General features: G+C 44.7%; 1 long non-coding RNA gene and 1 pseudogene across 1 annotated transcript in view; one reads left to right on the top strand and one right to left on the bottom strand.

Annotated features, from left to right (window-relative positions):
* Window positions 1-11,203, top strand: part of LOC139027782 (uncharacterized) — a 663,342-nt gene that overhangs the window by 387,925 nt on the left and 264,214 nt on the right. The window lies entirely within an intron of this gene.
* LOC111963723 (pro-neuregulin-2, membrane-bound isoform-like) overlaps window positions 1,048-11,203 on the bottom strand; it is a 189,230-nt pseudogene continuing 179,074 nt past the window's right edge.

Here is an 11,203-nt window from a genome sequence, read left to right as displayed (position 1 = left end):
TCCCTGGTGGGACCAGTAAGGAGCCAGAGACAAACCTTACCCTGTTGGTAGAAGGAGGGGGCCAGGAGACCAACCGTTACCCTGTTGGTACATGGAGGGGCCAGGAAACAAAGGCGGGCAGCTGTAAACACACATCAAGCAATGACATGCAGAACTCTCTACCCACAGAACTTCTTACCAAACAGAACTCTCTACCCAACAGAACTCTTTACCCAAAATAACTCTTTACCCAAAATAACTCTCTACCCAACTGCAGCACAATCCGGAACCCAGGCTGATCTTCACTGTGCACCTGCAGCTTTCCTCTACTGATACAGTTGCTTTGGAGTCCAATAGAGCACCAGTTGGTTGGTACAACAACACATTAGGACATATAACACTCACACACACACACAAGCACAGCTGTACACAAAATCCCCCCCACACACACACACATACGCACACAAACACGCGAGCACACGCACTTACGCACACACAAACACTCCTCCCCACTCAGAGAGCAAGGACCTGTTTGCATTGATCAGATGTTCTACTGGAGAGTCCCAAAATGATAAACCCTAAGGTGAATTATATTCATGTAAATACACCTTATGATTAAGTGGTTTATATTGCATGAGGTTGAAGGGGAACGGTAATGTTCAAATGGGGCTAGACTCCCAGAAGAACGCAGCCTGAAAAGAAAAAAACAAAGCCCAAAAAAGAAAACAAGAGGAAACGTGTATAAAAATGATGTCCATATAAGAAAGGCTACAAAAACTTCCACTGGCCCTCTGCCATCGGCATACAGCAAAAGGCACCACAATATTACTCAATTTTTGAAGTTGTGAAAAATTGGCACGTCTTTTTATACTGTAAATCAAAATGTACATATAAATAGAGTTTTCCCTATAAAAAAGTCTTTGCTGTTAACTAGTAGACAACTTTTGCTAAAATGAAAATAAATATTTCATTTGTTTAGAATATCTGTCAGTTATATAAAATAAAAATATTTGTATAGGTGCAGGTTTATACTATATTGATTTTCGTTGGTAGCTCATCTTCTTTTCTTTAATGGGGTACATTGTCCGGTTTGGACCGTGAGTGCGTCTGTCTGGTCTGTACAGTCCCGCGTGGCACCGTGCCGCCCCGAAGAGTGTGACTGAGAAGTCCGAGTTTGGCCGGCCTGCAGATGGTGGAGGGCTCCGCGTTCATATTCTGCATACTGAGGAAGGGCGTTCTCTCGCCCTCCTCCTCCGACTCGCTGTCCGTCAGGCAGCTGCGAGAGCCGTAGTCCCGTGACGCCTCGTATCTCTCGGTGCTACGTAGCCGTTCAGTCTGGACCTCCGCAAGCGCCGACCCCCAACACCACCGCTGCTGGTCCCACTTTTCTTTGGTTGTTCACGGGAGGAGAGGTACTCCTGTGTGGTCTCGTAGTCTTCTTCCTCAGCCAGCCTGTAGGGACTAGAGGCCAGGCTGCCCGTGCTGTCGTTCAGGTAGGTGCGGCGCTGCGCCGGTAGGGCTCCTGGCGCTGAACGTCGTGCAGGGGCACCTGGTAGCGCCGCAGCAGAGGCTGGTCGTCCTCCAGAGGGTAGGGGTGTGGGCGGCGGGCGGCAGGGACATGGCCTGGCTGGTGTTGGGGGAGGTGATCTGGAAGGTAGGCACTGCGGGGGAGCGAGTAAAAGAAGTCCACTGGAGAGAGGCGGGCCGGCGTGTCAGGGCTGACACATACCTGTAGTGAGGGTGAAGGTAGGGGGGGAGCGGGGAGCGGGGAGGAGAAGGACAGGGAGAGAGAGGACCAGGCCAAACAGCAGCAGCCCAGTAGATGTCATGTCTAAACAGAATGATGTGGGACAGGGACCACCATCCACAAACAGCAGTAAGAGACATTATTGAGTTAGTGTGCAGGTTTGTCAGTTGTGGTGGATTGTGGTTTGTGAAATCCTGCTTGCATTCAGTCAGTTTTCTACATCTTTGTTATGTTATTGGATGTGTAATGGTTAATGTGACCTTTAGCCTTACAGATGGCTATATCTAGGGAAAACATAAGTGTGTGTGTTGAGTTGAGTGCTGTTTTATGTTTACAGTACAGTCCCTCTACCTTCATATGTTCTATGGCACTAGGGAAAAACATAGTACCCCCTTTAGGAAAAAGCATCTGAAAGATCCAAAGGCAAATCTAAAATAAAGTGAATCACTGTTCCACTGTAATCCTGTTAAGTTAAGCACTGCGATGCTGCCTGGCACTACTGTTCAGTCAAATGTTCATTATAGCCTACTGTAGCATTTATAGATGAGCTCACTCTCACTAACTCAAACACTCTAAAACAAAAATCTTAAATCTGCAATATGTACCTTTTTGGGCTACCTGACCAAATTCATATAGAAATACAATTATAGCAAATCTAAGAAGCGGTAAATCGGTTCTATGTACGTCATTTCTATGCTTCCCGTACTTGAATCTTTAACTTTCGGGTTTTGTACACCAGTTTCAAACAGCTGAAATACAATATTTTTGGTGATGGAAAATATTGCACAGTGGTTTAGATGGTACAATGATTCTTTACTACACTATACTTGATTGTTATGTCACATAACTGAAATTAAGTGAACTATTAGAATTTTTGCATACAGGAAATGGCCATTTCAGCATGGTGCATCTTAAAATGAGAAATGTTTGTGGTCATTGGTTTCCAGCTAAAATGACTAAATATAAGTTATGTACACTTCTCTAAACCTCCGGTGAAGATGAAGATGTGTCCCTACAATAACATCTGTGCTCAATCTTTAGGCATACAGCAACCCAGGGCGAAGATCACAGTAGAGTTGACAACCACAGCCACACAAGAGATCTGCTAGCTAGAGCTCCACCCCAGAGATCAGCTCTTTTGTTCTACTCTCCTTGTCTTAATGAAGTCCTTACGGTATCCACCCTCCTGTTTAGCTGCAGATTTAGGGGAGTACAGTACAGTACAGTAAGCTTGACACAGCAGATTCTTCACTTGAGAAATACAGCTGCCTGTGGGCTCTCTCCTGACGGATTTTATCCTCAAAATACTCTTAACCTTAATACAGCAACTGGATATATAACTTACTTGTATATACCTACATTATCCTTCTTTATCAGAACATGACACAAGATCAATATACATTTTAAGACCTGCCTGTTCTACAGTTAGTGGTGTAAAACACTTAAGTAAAAATACTTTAAAGTACTACTTTAAGTCGTTTTTTGTGGTATCTGTACTTTACTTTACTATTTACTATTTTTGACAACTTTTCTTTTCCTCACTACGTTCCCTAAAGAAAATAATGTACTTTCTACTCCATACATTTTCCCTGACACCCAAAAGTACTAGTTACAATTTGAATGCTAAGCATGACAGGAAAATTGTCCATTCACACTCTTAAAGAGAAAATCCCTTGTCATCGCTAGTGCCTCTGATCTGGTGGATTTACTAAACGCAAATGCTTGAATGTAAATTATGTCTGAGTGCTGGAGTGTAAACCTGGCTATCCGTAATTAAAAAAACAAGAGAATCGTTCCGGCTGTTTGCTTACTATTAGGAATTTGAAATTATTTATACTTTTACTTTTACTTTTAATACTTAAGTATATTTTAGAAATTACATTACTTGGATACTTAAGTATATTTTTTAAACAAATACTTTTAGACTTTTACTCAATAAAAGTATTTTACTGGGTGACTTTCACTTTTACTTGAGTAATTTTGTATTGCTGTATCTTTTACTTTTACTCAAGTATGACAGTTGGGTTATTTTTCCACCACTGCCTACAGTAGGGCTATCTCATCATGTCTGGCTATGGTAGAGTAGTATTTGCCCATGACTCTTTCAAAGTGCCCTCGCTGGCCTCCAGGGGCCGATAGAGACCAGCTGTAAAACAAGCCTCCTAAGGTGGGCACTAGAACATGCCCCAGTGCCATAACCACAGAGAGGGGCCTGTTCCCTTCCCACCTGTCGCTGTGTGGAGAGTCCCCCAGCGAATCGAACGAGTCTTCGTACTGCAGGCCGGCCGGTGGGGCACAGTAGAGCCACAGTGTGCGGCACGCCTGGCCCTGGCCTCCATGCACGCAGGACTGTTGCACCTACTGGTCCCCACAGAGGACGACATCATGCCTGGTGAGTCTGAGAGGACACTGTCAGTCCGCTCCAGGCTCCATGTCCGCTCCTCGTGTCTGAGACAAGAGAGGACCAAAACATAGGGTTCAACCAGGATATGGTCCGGTGTGTAGTTCAGTGTGTATTTTTCTGTGTGTCAAAAAATGTACCTGTGATGTGTGTAGTGAGGGGGATGTTGAGGGGTTACCTGTGAGTGGATGAATGGGCATGGGTAGAGAGTTGTGAGATCTGGAAGACGCATGGCTGCCGGGGAACGAGTCCTCTGGTACATGCCCTATGACTCGCTCCGTTGCAGGCACATTCTTAGAGATGTACTAAAACACACAGAGGAAAGTGTTGGAGAGATGGTATGGAGGGGAATTGTGTAACTGCCCATCATCATGTTGAACTTTACGCACAATACTATCACAAAGACTGTGCTAAATCTGTCCTGACATATTGAAACGCCACTGATTGACCATGTGTGTGTTCTGAAAGGAGAGGTTTAGTTACTGTTGGAAGTTAACCTGTACATTGCTATTCTTCAAGAGAGTACTCATGCTCCACTAAATGAAAGTAAAAGAATGTATCCTATGAAACTCAGATGAAAACAACCCATTCACCCTCCATTCATTCATTAATCGATGACAGAAAAGTCAGTAAGGAATCAATGGATATGTGCCACTCACATCTACCATGGGTATCTCCTCAGGGCCAGGTCCTGGGTGATTGGGTCCGTTCGCTAGGTTCCGGTTGGGGTGATCTGCACACATGTTCTGCTGTAGGTGATTGTGCATCTTCTTCCTCTGTCTCCTGTGGAGGAGAATACCCCAGTCACTCTTATAGCTGAGTCAACAGTCTATGCTAGGGTCTATCTAACACACCAGCCCTGGCCGGACCTATACTGTCCTGGGCTGACTTACTTGGTTTTGCAGTAGGCCACCACCACACAAATGCCCACCACCAGCAGAGCCACACAGATCCCCGTGATTGTCAGGACTCTTTTCTGGTAGAGCTCTTCCGCTTCTGTGGACACCACACACACACACACACACACACACACACACACACACACACACACACACACACACACACACACAACACACACACACACCACACACACCACACACCAACACACACACACACACACACACACACACACACACAACACACACACACACACACACACCACACAACCACACACACACAAAGCCAGTTGACGCTAGTAAATATTCATAGTTATTACTGGAATCATTATTGTTTCACCATCCTTAATCAAACAAGATGCCTGGGGAAAAGCATTCACTAGAAATGTGCTAGAAATGTCTAAATTTAGATGACTTGCATTAACTGGGAATTTGTACAGCATTCACTAGAAATGTAGATGATTAACATTGTTATAATTACTGCAGCATTGTGTGTTGCTCGTTGTGAATGGCTGGGCTTGGTTTACTGTAACACATGTCACTGGTACGGATCACTGTAACAGAAGTGTCGATCTAAAATGGAGGTCCGCCCAAAACAGGCGGCACAGAAAAGCTGTCCCATATCTGCTACTCTGATTGTAGGAGTGCCTCATTCATCCAAGGGGTCTCTTCTGACTGAAAGCCCATCAGATCAACACTCAGCTACACAGAGGCCGCTCATTCTCTCACTGTCTATTCTGCTAGACCTTTATACAGAGGCACTCACACAAGCAGAAGCGCAGGTAAGGGGTCCCTGCAGGCTTGTAACATGCTCTGCATTCAATGCCCTCAATTATAAAACAAATACATTCAAAAAAATATGTTTTTAAACTTGTGTTATTACATGTATGTTAGTTCTGTTTTTTGTGATCAACAAAAAAATTAACTAAAAAGATTTTGAACCTCTTTGCTTTCCCATAAAATGTTCCTGTGAGGAGGGGAGGATGTGGCTTAACAAGGGGAGAGTGGAGGGAATGAGGGAGCAGGCCAGGGGAAATAGGTAGTGGGCCTGTGATAAATAACGTAATAAAAATGTATTACATTTTTACAGCTCCTCCCATATGAGTTTGCCTCACTCTCACCCACTCCCTCCATTCACCAGCAGCAGCAACATCATGGGCTATTTTGCATCAGCCTATCGTTGCAACTCCAGTTTTATGACACTATAAATGAATCACCATGGCTAATATAAATAGCAATATTTTCAGCCATATTGGTTGATATCTAGTGAGAAGAACTTTCCACAGTGACGGGAAACGGCAATATTGAAATTCTCGGAGCCTCACACAAATTTACCTGAATGTAGTTTGACTATTTTGTACAGTGAGGTCTCATAAGGAAATAGTAAACTACGGTATCACAGGACATTTCTTGGAAAGGAGGTCCTTAAAGAACAGACTATTTCTTTACGCTCTAATTAAGGTATGACATGCTCATACCACAGTCACTTAATAAAAAGAGTCTAGACACACAATGCATTCTACTTTTACAGACAGTTTTCAACCAAAGTAAAGTAATTTGATGGACACAGGTAGAACAGAGCAGGTTGACTTACAAAACAACTACAGTGAGGTTTCAAATGAGAGGAGGATAGAGGTTAAAGGTTAGAGGTTAGACGTTAGAGGTTACAGGTGGAGTGTTGAGGGATGAGGAGAAGGACACAGTTAAGATGAGCAGCATGGATGTTGGGGTGGGGTGGGGGATAGTCAACTGTAAACCTGGCATAGCATGCTAACAGGAGGCAGAGGTAGAGGAGGGGAAACATAAAGCAAATCTTGGAGGAATATCCTGCCTGGTTATGGTTGATAGAGAGGAACAGGGATGTCCTATTTGCAGCACTCATCCTGAGGTCCTGTCTGTGTCTCAAGATGCGGCAATGGATTCTGACATTGGCTAATACAAGTTGAACATGGTACAGCTCACGTTTTTAATAGGTGTATTATTAAACCATGTACCATCACTGTCAATTTAAAATTACAGTACAGGAACTACAGAACAGTTTGTGTGTGTGTGTGTGTGTGTTGTGTGTGTGTGTGTGTGTGTGTGTGTGTGTGTGTGTGTGTGTGTGTGTGTGTGTGTGTGTGTGTGTGTGTGTGGTGTGGTGTGTGTGTGTGTGCGCATATATACAAGAGAGAGTGAAAGAGAGAGAGAGAGATTGAGAGAGACAGAGAGAGAGACACAGAGAGGAGAGACAGAGAGAAAGAGAGAGGTGAATTTGTGTGTGTATGTGTGTGTTTTCAGTGTCTAGAGGAAGATAGAAGTGATACAACTCTTCCTGAGTAATGTAATCAAATCACACTAGTGTTAACACAAAACCTGGTGTTGTGCTAACAGAATCACATGAAACTAAGGACTGTTTATTCTGAAGTAAACAGTAGAGCCATGGAGGCTCACGAAGATTAGTCTGATGTCATCAACCCAGAGAGAAGATTCCAGAGGGAGTCAGAGTCTAGTCGGGCACCACACCTCCTCATGAGAGGATAGATGGATGGGTTATCTACTCCCTGATGAGAGGATAGATGGAGGGGAACCTACTCCCTGAAGAGAGGATAGATGGAGGGGGAACCTCTTTCCCTGAAGAGAGGATAGATGGAGGGGGAACCTAATCCCTGAAGAGAGGATAGATGGAGGGGGAACCTACTCCCGGATGAGAGGATAGATGGAGGGGGAACCTACTCCCTGATGAGAGGACAGATGGAGGGGGAATCTACTCCCTGAAGAGAGGATAGATGGAGGGGAAATCTACTCCCTGATGAGAGGATAGATGGAGAGGGAATCTACTCCCTGATGAGAGGATAGATGAAGGGGGAATCTACTCCCTGAAGAGAGGATAGATGGATGGGTTATCTACTCCCGGCGAAACAAGAGAAGAGATGAGTGATTGTCGCACTGTGGCGGGGCTTAGAGCCTGACTGTTCGTCGCCTGTGGAGGAGAATACCGTCGCGAGTCACTCTTAACATCAGGCTGGCAGTCATACAGTCCTATGCTAGGGTCTAGTCTAAACAACACAGCCTGGCCCGGACGCTATACTGTCCTGGGCTGCTTACCTTGGTTTTGGGCAGTAGGGCCAACGCCACACACACAGAATGCCGCATTCGACCAGCAGAGCCACAACTAGATCCCCGTGATTGTCAGATCTTGTTCTGGTAGAGCCGTCCGCTTCTGTTGGGAGAGAGAGGATCCTGCGGGTGGAGAAGAGCGGTGGACGCGGGGCAGGGTGCACGTCCTCGCTGGGGCGACAACGTACACACAAGGGCAACACACTTCATCACACGAATGCAGCATGAGGCTGTGCGGAATGGCGATCCAACACAGTGAGGCAGTTAACACAACACACAAACATCACAAACATCTCGGTTACAAGCACACACACACACACACAAACCACACACACACACCACCACCCACACGACACACAACACGCACACACACAACAACACAACACAACACAACACACACAGACTGGACAACACACGACACAAGCAACACACACAGACACGACACAGTCAGCACACACACACACAAAGCGCAGTTGAACCGCTAGTAAATAATCATAGGTTTATTGAGGAGATCATTATTGGTTTCGCAACCATCCTGTAATCAAACAAGATGCCCTGGGGGGAAAAGCAATTACTTAGAAATGGTGCTAGAAAATGTTCTAAGTTTAGATTGACTTGCATTAACTGGAGGAATTTTGTACAAGCATGTCACTAGGAAGGATGTACGAATGATACATTTGTCATAATTACTGCCAGGCATTGGTGCTGTTGCTCGTTGTGAATGCTGGGTTGGGTTTACTGGTCAACACCTGTCACTGGTATCGGATCAACTGTAAACAGAAGTGGTCCGATCTAAATGGAGGCCGCGCCAAAAAGGGCGGCGCACAGAAAAAGCTGTCCCATAATCTGCTACTCTGATTGAGGAGTGCCTACATAATCATCCAATGGGGTCTCTTCTGACCTGAAAGCCATCAGATCAACACTGCAGCTACTACAGCAGGCCAGCTATTCTCTTCTACATGTGATCTGCTAGGACACTTTATACCAGAGCAACTCACACACAAGCAGAAGCGCAGGTAAGGGTCCCTGCAGGCTTTGTCCATGCTCTGCATTCAATGCCTCCATTATATAACAAATACCACTCAAAAACAATATCGTTTTAAACTTGTTGCTTATGACTAAATGTAATTGTTAGTTCTGTTTTTATTGATGTGATCCGAAACAAAAAATTAACTGAAAGAACAGATTTTTGAACCTCTTTGAGCTTTCCCATGAAAAATGTTCCTGTTGAAGGATCCGGAGAGGATGTGGCTTAACAAGGGGAGAGATGGATGGGAATGAGGGAGCAGGGCCAGGGTGCGAAATAGGCTAGTGGGGCCTGTTGATAAAATAACGGTAATAAAAATGTATTACATTTTTATACAGCTCCTCCCATATTGAGTTTGCCTCACTCTCACCCACTCCCCCATTTCACGCAGCAGCAGCAAACATCAATGGGCTTATTTTGCATCAGTCCTAATCGTTGAAACTACAGTTTTGGTATGAACAGCTACTAAATGAATCACCCTATGCTATATAAATAGCAATACTTTCCAGCATATTGGTTGATATCTAGTGATGAAGAACTTTCCACAGTGACAGGGAAACGGCAAATTGAACATTTCCTCGGGAGCCCACCACAACTTACCTTGAATGTAAGTTTGACTAGTTTTGTACAGTGACGGTCTCAATAAGGGAAATGTAAACTACGGTATCACAGGACAATTTCTTCTTGGAAGGAGTCTAGAAGAGACAGACCTATTTACTTTACGCCTCTAATTAAGGGTATGACATGCTCATACCACAGTCCACTTAAATAAAAGAAGGTCTAGACACACACAAATGCATTCTTACGTTTGACAGACAGTTTTCAACCAAAGTAAAGTAATTGAATGGACCAACAGGTAGAAAACAGAAGCAGGTTAGACTTAAAACTAACACAGTGAGGTTTACAAATGAGAGGAAGGAAGCAGGTTTAAAGGTAGAGGTTAGACGTTAGAGGTTACAGGTGAAGTGTTTGAGGGGATGAGGTGAAATGGGACACAGTTTAAGAATGACGCAGCATGGATGTTGGGTGGGGTGGGGGGATAGGTCAACTGTAAACCTGGCATAGCATGCTGACAGGAGGGCAGAGGTAGAGGAAGGGAGAGAGGGAAAAGACATAAACGCAAAATCTTTGGAAGGAATATCCCTGCCTGGTTATGGTTGATAGAGAGGAACAGGGATGTCCCTTATTTGCAGCACTCATCCTGAGGTCCTGTCTGTGTGTCAATGATGCGGGCAACTGGGATTCCTGACAGAGGAGAAGAACATGGGTTACCAGCGTCACGCTTTTTAATAGGTGTATTATCTAAACATTACCATACACTGGTCAATTTAAAAATTACAGTACAACGAATACAGAACAGTTTTTTGTGGTGTGTGTGTGTGTGTGTGTTGTTGTGTGTGTTGTGTGTGTGTGTGGTGTGTGTGTGTGTGTGTGTGTGTGTGTGTGTGTGGGTGTGTGTGTGTGTGTGTGTGTGTGGTGTGTGTGCGCATTGATATGACAAGAGGAGTGAAAGAGAGGAAGAGAGAGATTGAGAGAGACAGAGGAAGAAGACACAGAGGAGAGAGCAGAGGAAGAGAGGAGGTGGAATTTGTGTGTGGTTATGTGTGTGTTTTCAGTGTCTTAAGGAAGGATTAGAAGTGAATACAAACTTCTTCCTGAGTAATGTAATGCAATTCACACTAGTGGTTAACACAAACCTGGTGTGTGCTAAAGAAAACATGAAACTATAGGAACGTTTATTCTGATAACAGTGAGAGCCAATGGAGCTCACGAAGATTAGTCTGAATGTCATCAACTCCAGAGAGAAGATTCCCAGAGGGAGTCAGAGTCTAGTCGGGCAACCCACACCTCCTCATGAGAGGATAGATGGATGGGTGGTATCTACTCCTGATGAGAAGGATAGATGGGGGAACCTACTCCCTGAAGAGAAGGAATGAGGGAACCTATGAAGAGGGATGGGAGGAACTATCTGCTCCTGAGAAGACAATGAGGGGACCTATCGAAGAGAGATGAGAGGGGAAACCTACTTCCCTGACGAGAGGACTAAGTGGAGG

This window comes from Salvelinus sp. IW2-2015, linkage group LG5, assembly GCF_002910315.2.
Source record: "Salvelinus sp. IW2-2015 linkage group LG5, ASM291031v2, whole genome shotgun sequence".
Classification (NCBI taxonomy): Eukaryota; Metazoa; Chordata; class Actinopteri; order Salmoniformes; family Salmonidae; genus Salvelinus; species Salvelinus sp. IW2-2015.
The sequence above is the reverse complement of the archived record's forward strand: the minus strand, read 5'-3'. Positions and strand labels throughout refer to the sequence as shown.